Source organism: Lichenostomus cassidix, unplaced genomic scaffold (genome assembly GCF_008360975.1).
Source record: "Lichenostomus cassidix isolate B80296 unplaced genomic scaffold, HeHo_3.0 HiC_scaffold_869, whole genome shotgun sequence".
Taxonomy (NCBI): domain Eukaryota; kingdom Metazoa; phylum Chordata; class Aves; order Passeriformes; family Meliphagidae; genus Lichenostomus; species Lichenostomus cassidix.
Genome location: NW_028147507.1, coordinates 7,193 through 14,829, shown reverse-complemented (window position 1 = coordinate 14,829; position 7,637 = coordinate 7,193). Strand labels below are relative to the sequence as shown.

General features: G+C 50.7%; 1 long non-coding RNA gene across 1 annotated transcript; it reads left to right on the top strand.

The window, feature by feature from the left end:
* Positions 1-864: 864 nt before the first annotated feature.
* Positions 865-6,493, top strand: LOC146422260 (uncharacterized). Its single transcript, XR_014848215.1, has 2 exons — positions 865-994; positions 5,647-6,493. It is a non-coding gene; the product is annotated as an uncharacterized LOC146422260 (long non-coding RNA).
* Positions 6,494-7,637: the final 1,144 nt, after the last annotated feature.

Genomic DNA, 7,637 nt, shown 5'->3' with positions numbered 1-7,637 from the left:
CTCCTGCTGCCCTGTGGCTGGAAGGAGCAGGAAGAGATCTCAGCAATCTCCTTGATTCTCACTGATCTCCTTTCCCCACCTCTGTTTTCCCATCCTGTTCCTGTCCTGCCCTCCCTTAGCACATGGCATTGTTCAGAACGTTCCACCACTGCTGATTTAATTCCCATTGTCGAAATTCTGCAGCTCCCCTGGCTCAGCACCTGCCTGCTGGTGACATCTGATCCGTCTGTGGTGACTTGGGACTGTCACCGAGGCACAGCAGGACCTTGTTGATGGCAACGCTGAGCCAGCAGCCACTTTTGAGGTGTTCCAGCTGAGTCCAGCCCTAGATGCTCCTGGCTTTGGCACTCACAGGCTGTGACAGGAGCCAAGAGCCACCACGGGATGCAGCAGGGGGAATGATGGATTGCAAAAGCAGCCGGGAAATTTCTCACACATTTCCTGCAAGTTTTGAAGTCAGGCCTCCCTGTATGACATCCCATCCCTCCTCTTCACAGCTGCTTCTCATTTCCCAACCATAGCCTTCCTGTTTTGTTAGCTCTTCATTTTTTTTTTTTTTCCCTTTAAAAAAATTTTTAGAAAAAAAATTTTTTGGGGGAGGGTGGGGGGGCTGAGTTGAATAGCTGCACACAATTCTTCCCCTGCTCCCCTCGCTATATTTAGCCTCAGACAGGCCAAACAAATGAGCAGGGCTGGGGTTAATAATCATAAAATGGAGTTCAGCTGTCTCTGAACTGTGATTTACTGGGACCCAGGCCAGGCAAGATCCTCCTCACGCCCTCGCTGCAGAGCGGTCCGCAGGGACCAACCCCTTCAAAAGGGGAGAAATGGTTTGAAAATGCCTTTTCTCCAGCTGCAGCTCGAGATGGGAAATGGTTCGAGCAGATCTGCCGGTGGGTGAGGCCTCCAGGGCGGTGCTGCTGGGGTGTGGAGCAGCCCTGGGGATGTTGCTGATGCCTCCTCCATCCTTGGGAGCTCAGAGCTGGGAGGAAGGGTGAGTTTAATTAACCTGGCTGTGCTCCCTCTGGGGTTTGTGGTGGTTGAACAGTGGGAATATCCCACTGGGAATGTGTTTTAGGGTTTTTCTGGGTCAGTCAGAACATCCCACTGGGAATTGTTTTAGGGCTTTTCTGGGTCAGTCAGAACATCCCACCAGGAATTGTTTTAGGGCTGCTCTGGGTCAGTCAGAACATCCCACCAGGAACGTGTTTTTGGGCTGCTGTGGGTCAGTCAGAACATCCCACCAGGAATTATTTTAGGGTTTTTCTGGGTCAGTCAGAACATCCCACCAGGAATGTGTTTTAGGGCTGCTCTGGGTCACTCAGAACATCCCACTGGGAAGGTCTGTGGGCTTGGGGGTGTGAGGAGCACTGACAATTCTCACCAGGCATCCAAAATATTCTTGATGGACAGAAACTGGGGGCAGCTGAGCACTGAGTCCCCCTGGGGGTCAAAATCTCTGTTCCCTGCTCAATCCCAATATTGAAAATTGAAGTGACAAACCTGCAGAGCTCTGCTGGAGCTCAGATTGTCCTAAACACCAACAAAAACCCTGAGCCAGCCTGCTCAGGGATCAATTTGTGGGTCTTGAGCACCCCAGATTTGAACTGAACATCCTCCCTAGCAGTGGCTGTGAGGAGTCCACAGTGCCACACGGGTGGCATTGCCACCATTCCCGTCACAGAGCCACCACCACCTGTGCCACACTCTCCCTGATGACCTCCCAGCTCCTCGGGGTATTTTTAGCCGCCGTTCCTCGCAGCCATAACTCTTCTCCTCCTGCAGAAACAAACCTGCTCCTTCCCTGCCTTCTATGGAGAGATGTGGCTGCAGCAGCTCCCCTTCCCTGCCTCCCCGAGGGCATCTGCTGCCCACGCTGCTGCTGCTGCTGCTCCTGCAGCCTCTCGGGCTGCTCTGCTTTGTGTCTGAGGGTGCTGCTGGCAGTTCTCTGCTCCCTGGGCGCTCTGGGGATGTGGGAGAAGGATTGTGGCTGCTGGGAGAGCAGAATTGTGGCTGCTGGGAGTGAAAACTGGGCTCTCATGAGCCCGGCAGGGCAGGTGGGAGAAGGATTTTGGCTGCTGGGAGTGAGGACAGGGTTGTTGTGATCCCAGCAGGGCAGGTGGGAGAAGGATTTTGGCTGCTGGGAGAGCAGAATTGTGGCTGCTGGGAGTGAAAACTGGGCTCTCATGAGCCCAGCAGGGCAGGTGGGATGGTCTGATTTGGCTCAACAAGGACTCAGCAGCACAACCTGGCTCCTCATGTTTTGACTGCCAGCGATGAGGTCCTGAAGGAGATTGAGTTTTCAGCAAACTCAGATTGCTACCTGAAGGTTTTCCAAAATCCATCTGCCCCTTTGTGCTCCCAAACATCATCTGGGACCTGCTCAGGTGACAGAAATAGCAGCTGGATTGTCCAGAACACAAACAGGACCCTGCTCAGGTGACAGAAATATCAACTGGATTGTCCAGCATGCAAACAGGACCCTGCTCAGGTGACAGAAATAACACCTGAATTGTCCAGAATACATACAGGACCCTGCTGATTGCAGAACAATTTGGGTTAGGAGGACTGGGAAGCAAGTCCCACCCCCTTCATGGGCAGGGATACCTTCCAGGTGAGCTTTCCTGGTCTCTTCACCTTTGAAACACAAAGATTTGAATCTCTCACCCTCTTTCTTCCTCCTGGGGGAGCTTGGTCAGTCATCTCAATCAGCCAGCATTGCCTCACTTCCTCAGGTCTGGAAATGTCTCTTTGTTCAGCAGGGCAGAGTCTCTTATCTCCCCCTGGCCTTTGAACAGCTCTGCTTTTGGCAGTTCCTGCCTGTCCTCACACCTAGCATGCAAATGATGCACAGATCCAACTGGGCAAAAGTTTGGAGCTCTTTTTAGGGACTTATAGTTCATTATAGGCCACAGGAGTGACCCTGTCCTGGTCACTCAGTCCTGAGTGGCTGCTGGCCGGGCCATTGCCTTTCTCCTTGGATCTTTCCCTGTGGGTTTTTTTTATTATATATATATATTTAAATTTTTTTTTCCTTTTTCAGGATATCAGGTTTCCCTGTGATCTTTATTTTATTACATATTTTTTTTAATTATTTTTTTTTCCTTTTTCATGATATCAGGTTTCCTATCTTCATTTATTATATATTAATATAATATATTTATACATATATATTTTATTATTATTATTATTTTCCTTTTTCAGGATATCAGCTTCTTTTATCTTAGCCCAGTGTCATAAAAACCCCACGAGCAAATTCTTCCACCCATGGGACTTCTCCAGGACTGGCATCACTTGGTTTTTTAGAGAAGGATCGCCATTCTCCATTCCCACTGCCATTGGCACTGGGAAATAATTAAAAAATTAATTAATTAATTAAAATATAATTAGTGCTTGGGCTGGAAATTGCCAGGACAGGTTGGCTGTGACTCTCCAGCCCTCTCCAGGGAGGGTTTGGTGCTCTCTGCACAAAGCAGGGCAGCCTCGAGGAAGAGGTGGAGTCCATCCTCCTGGCTGCTGGAGATTTTCCTTCCCTCGGAGGCAAAACCTGGAGCCAAACCCACCTTAGGCCAGCTTGGACAGGGCTGGGTGAGGCAGGAAGAGCATCACTGCCTCCTCCTGAGCTGAACCTTTCAGAAGGGTGAAGTTCACAACCTCGGGGAGGTTTTGGGGATGGAAATTCCAGGTGGAAGGAGCCACGCCCTGGGAAGACTCAGGCTGGCCTGTCGCTGTTGAGCCGCTAGCAGAGAAAGAAAACCTGGGTTTTCTTAGAAGAAGATTTTATTATTTAATTCCATCTTATATAGACTTTTCAAAGGTCACCCAGATTGGTCAGTTTGAAGCCTCCCCCTAGGCCTGATTGGCCAGGCCTGAACTGTCCACATCCCAAGAAACAGTTTTTAATAACATCCAAATGTTGCTGTTGAGCCACTAGCAGAGAAAGAAGATCCAGGTTCAAAGTGTGGCATCAAGAAGAAGGTTTTATTTTTCAATTCCAGCTTATATAGACTTTTCAAAGGTCACCCAGATTGGTCAGTCAGAAACCTCCCCCTAGGCCTGATTGGCCAGGCCTGAACTGTCCACATCTGAGAAACTGTTTTTAACAACATCCAAACTTTATCTTTGTTTATAAAACACAGGAAAAAAAGAGAAAAGGTTCCCATGGGAAAGGTCTGTGCTAGCCACACTGGCCAGCACTGAAGGAGAATTCCTCAGTTTTCTCCCCTTTTCCTGCCTTCCTTCTTGCCCTCATCATCCTCACGAGCTCTTCCCCTGGTGTCCCTCAGGGCTCTGTGTTGGGACCAGTTCTGTTTAACATTTTTATTGATGAGGTGGACGAGGGTATTGAATCTTTCATCAGTAAATTTGCAGATGACACTTGTGGCTAGCACTGGTCTTTCCCATGATAACTTCTGTGTTTTATAAACAAAGATAAAGTTTGGATGTTATTAAAAACAGTGTCTCGAGATTTGGACAGTTCAGGCCTGGCCAGTCAGGCCTAGGGGGAGGTTTCTGACTGACCAATCTGGGTGACCTCTGAAAAGTCTATATAGGTTGGATTCAAAATAATAAAGGTCCTTTTTTCTATGCCACGCTGAGAATCCGGGTTTCTTCTCTGCTAGTGGCTCAACGGCGACATGACACCAAGCTGGGAGCATGTGACGATCTGTTGGAAGTCAGGAGGGCTCTGCAGAGAGACCTGGAACGGTTGGATGGATGGGCAGAGTCCAATAAGATGAAGTTTAATTAGTCCAAGTGCCAAGTCCTGCATTTTGGCCACAATAACCCCCTGCAGTGCTACAGCCTGGGGACAGAGTGACAGGACAGTGCCCAGGGAGAAAGGGACCTGGGGACACTGATGGTCAGCAGGCTGGACATGAGCCAGCAGTGTGCCCAGGTGGCCAAAAAGGCCAATGGCATCCTGGCCTGGATCAGGAATAGTGTGGCCAGCAGGACCAGGGAAATCATTCTTCCCCTATACTGGGCACTGGTGAGGCCTCTGTGTCCAGTGCTGTGTCCAGTTCTGTGTCCCTCAGTTCAGGAAGGACATGGAGACACTTGAGCTCGTCCAGAGGAGGGCAACAAGGCTGGTGAGGGGCTTGGAACACCTGTGAAGAACATCTGAAGGAATTGGGGTTGTTCAACCTGGAGAAAAGGAGACTCAGAGGCGACCTTCTCACTCTACAACTTCTTGAAAGGTGGTTGTAGTGAGGTGGGTTGGTCTGGTTTTGGTCTCTTTTTCCAGGTGACAACTGACAGAACAAGAGGACACAGTCTTAAGGAAAATATAGGTTGGATATTAGGGAAAAGTTTTTTACAGAAAGAGTGATGAAATATTGGAATGTTCTATCCGGGGAGGTGGTGGAATCACCATCCCTGGAGGTGTTTAAAAAGAGATTGGATGTGGCACTCATGGTTTAGTTTAGTTGAGGTGTTGGGATGTAGGTTGGATGTCTTGAAGATCTTGAAGGTCTTGAAGGTCTTGAAGATCTTGAAGGTCTTGAAGGTCTCTTCCAGCCTGGTGATCTTGAAGGTCTCTTCCAGCCTGGTGATTCTGTGTGATTCTGTGTGATTCTGTGTGATTCTGTGTGATTCTGTGTGATTCTGTGTGATTCTGTGTGATTCTGTGGGATTCTGTGATCCCAGGCTGTGCTCCCAGCACCAGAGCAAAGCTCAGAGCTGCAGAACTGCTCCCAGTTCCCGTCAGATCCAGAGGATGATGCTGTGTCTCTGCATTCCTGCTTTTCCAGACCCTGCTGGAAAAACCCTGCAGACGTTGGGAATTCTCTTGGGTGGAAATTCCCAAACCTAAGGACTGTCCCGATGAGGAAACGGTGCTTTTCTGATCCCTAAATCCCAAAACTTGTGTCTGGGAGGTTGAGGTCTGTCTGGCTGTGCCCTGGCATGGGATTGGAGCACCCTGGGATCACAGAAGGTGTCCTTGCCCATGCCAGGGGTGGAACACAATGAATTTTAAGGTCCTTCCAACCCAAACCATCCCGGAATTTTGCATCCGTACACTTTTATTCCTCTCACTTCCCACCTGCTCTCTCAGGCTGCCCCATTTCCCTTCGTTCCTCACCAAACAGCACAATTTCCCTTCCCACCGGGACCGGGAGCTCTGGGTTAACGCCACCGTCATCGGGTGTCACCGCTGCACAACCGCTTAACCCTCTCGGCGATGGGAAAAACAAAAGGAAAGAAGAGGAAGAAGCGAATTCTGTGCCGGTGACACTTTCTCGCGGCCAACAAACAAAAAGTTTTATGAGCTGAGCCCTCTGGATGCTGCATTCCAGCTTGGTAACATTTCGGTAACACATTGCAAACGTTTGACTCATAGAAACTTGGACGGCTGGAGCCGGGGGAGGGGGAAGAGCGTCACATTCCCATTCCCGGGCAGGGTTTGGTTGTCGGATTTTTTTTTTTTTTTTTTTTAAAGAACTGAAACTTCTCTCTGTTTAATGAAAAAAAAAGAAGTGTTTGAGGCTGACGACTTCCACCGGCGCTCGCATTGTGTTTGGGAGTGAGGGGCTGGTGGGGGAGGGCTTGGCCGGGGCGGCTGAACTCGCTTTTCTTCTGCGAGTTTTTTTTTCTTTTTTTCTTTTTTTTTTTTTTTTTTTCTCCCTCTGTGTTCCCAGGGCAGGGTTGGCTTTCTAGGTTTGATAAAGCATTTCCTTCCATTGTCATTCTATACGGCCTCTGGGCCCTGCGCTCGGTCCCTCCCCTTCGCCGTCCCCTCTCTTTCTCTCTCTCTCTCTCTCTTCCTGAACTTTAGTGAATCTTGAGATATAAAGAAAGCAGCTGCCTCCCTTAAGCGCAGCCTGAACAATGAGACCTCCTCTCCAAGGGCTTTAATTCCTCTGGATGCAAGGACAAAGCCAGGGTGAGTAGCCCGCTGGTGGCTCTGCCTGTCCCCTCTGTCCCCGGTGTCCCCTCGCTGCCGCTGCTGCTCCTCTCCCTGTCCCCGCAGCGATCCGGGGAGCTCCGGAGGGATTAGGTAGCTCAGGAGCAGATCTGAGAGTGTAAAATCCCCCCAAAACTCAGCCAGCACTGCCCGAGGGAGCGCTGCCGCTGTCCCCGTGTCGCTGTCCCCGCGGTCACTGTCCCCACGGTCGCTGTCCCCACGGATGCTCTTCCCACCAAACCCGCGCTGGACGAGGCTTTGCCACCCAGCCGTGTCCCTAAATTTGGGTCACCGCAAACTCCCCGCCGCGTGGGAATGGGCAGAACCTGGCTCTGGGCAAGGTGGGAGGAATCCTGACCTCAAAGGCAAAGAAAAACAAACATGATGCAATCAGGCGTGACCGCGCGGGGCTGCGGGAGGATCTGCTCCGGGGCTGAGCGGTCCAGGGGATGCTGAAGTGGAATTTTGGGTGGGAAACGCGGCGGGCTGCGCCGTTGGGGTGCAGGAGGAGGGCGTGTGAGCGTTTTTGGGGCTCTGGCTTTGCCCCAGGGATCTGCTGACATGGTCTCGGGGGCAAAAAGCGGGAGGTGGAATCCGGGACAGCAGGCTGGCTGTGAGTTAATGAAGGGATTTGGGATGAAACTGCTGCGGGATGGGAATATCCCAGGATGGGAATATCCCAGGGTGTGAATATCCCGGGATGGGAATATCCCAGGGTGGGAATATCCCGGGA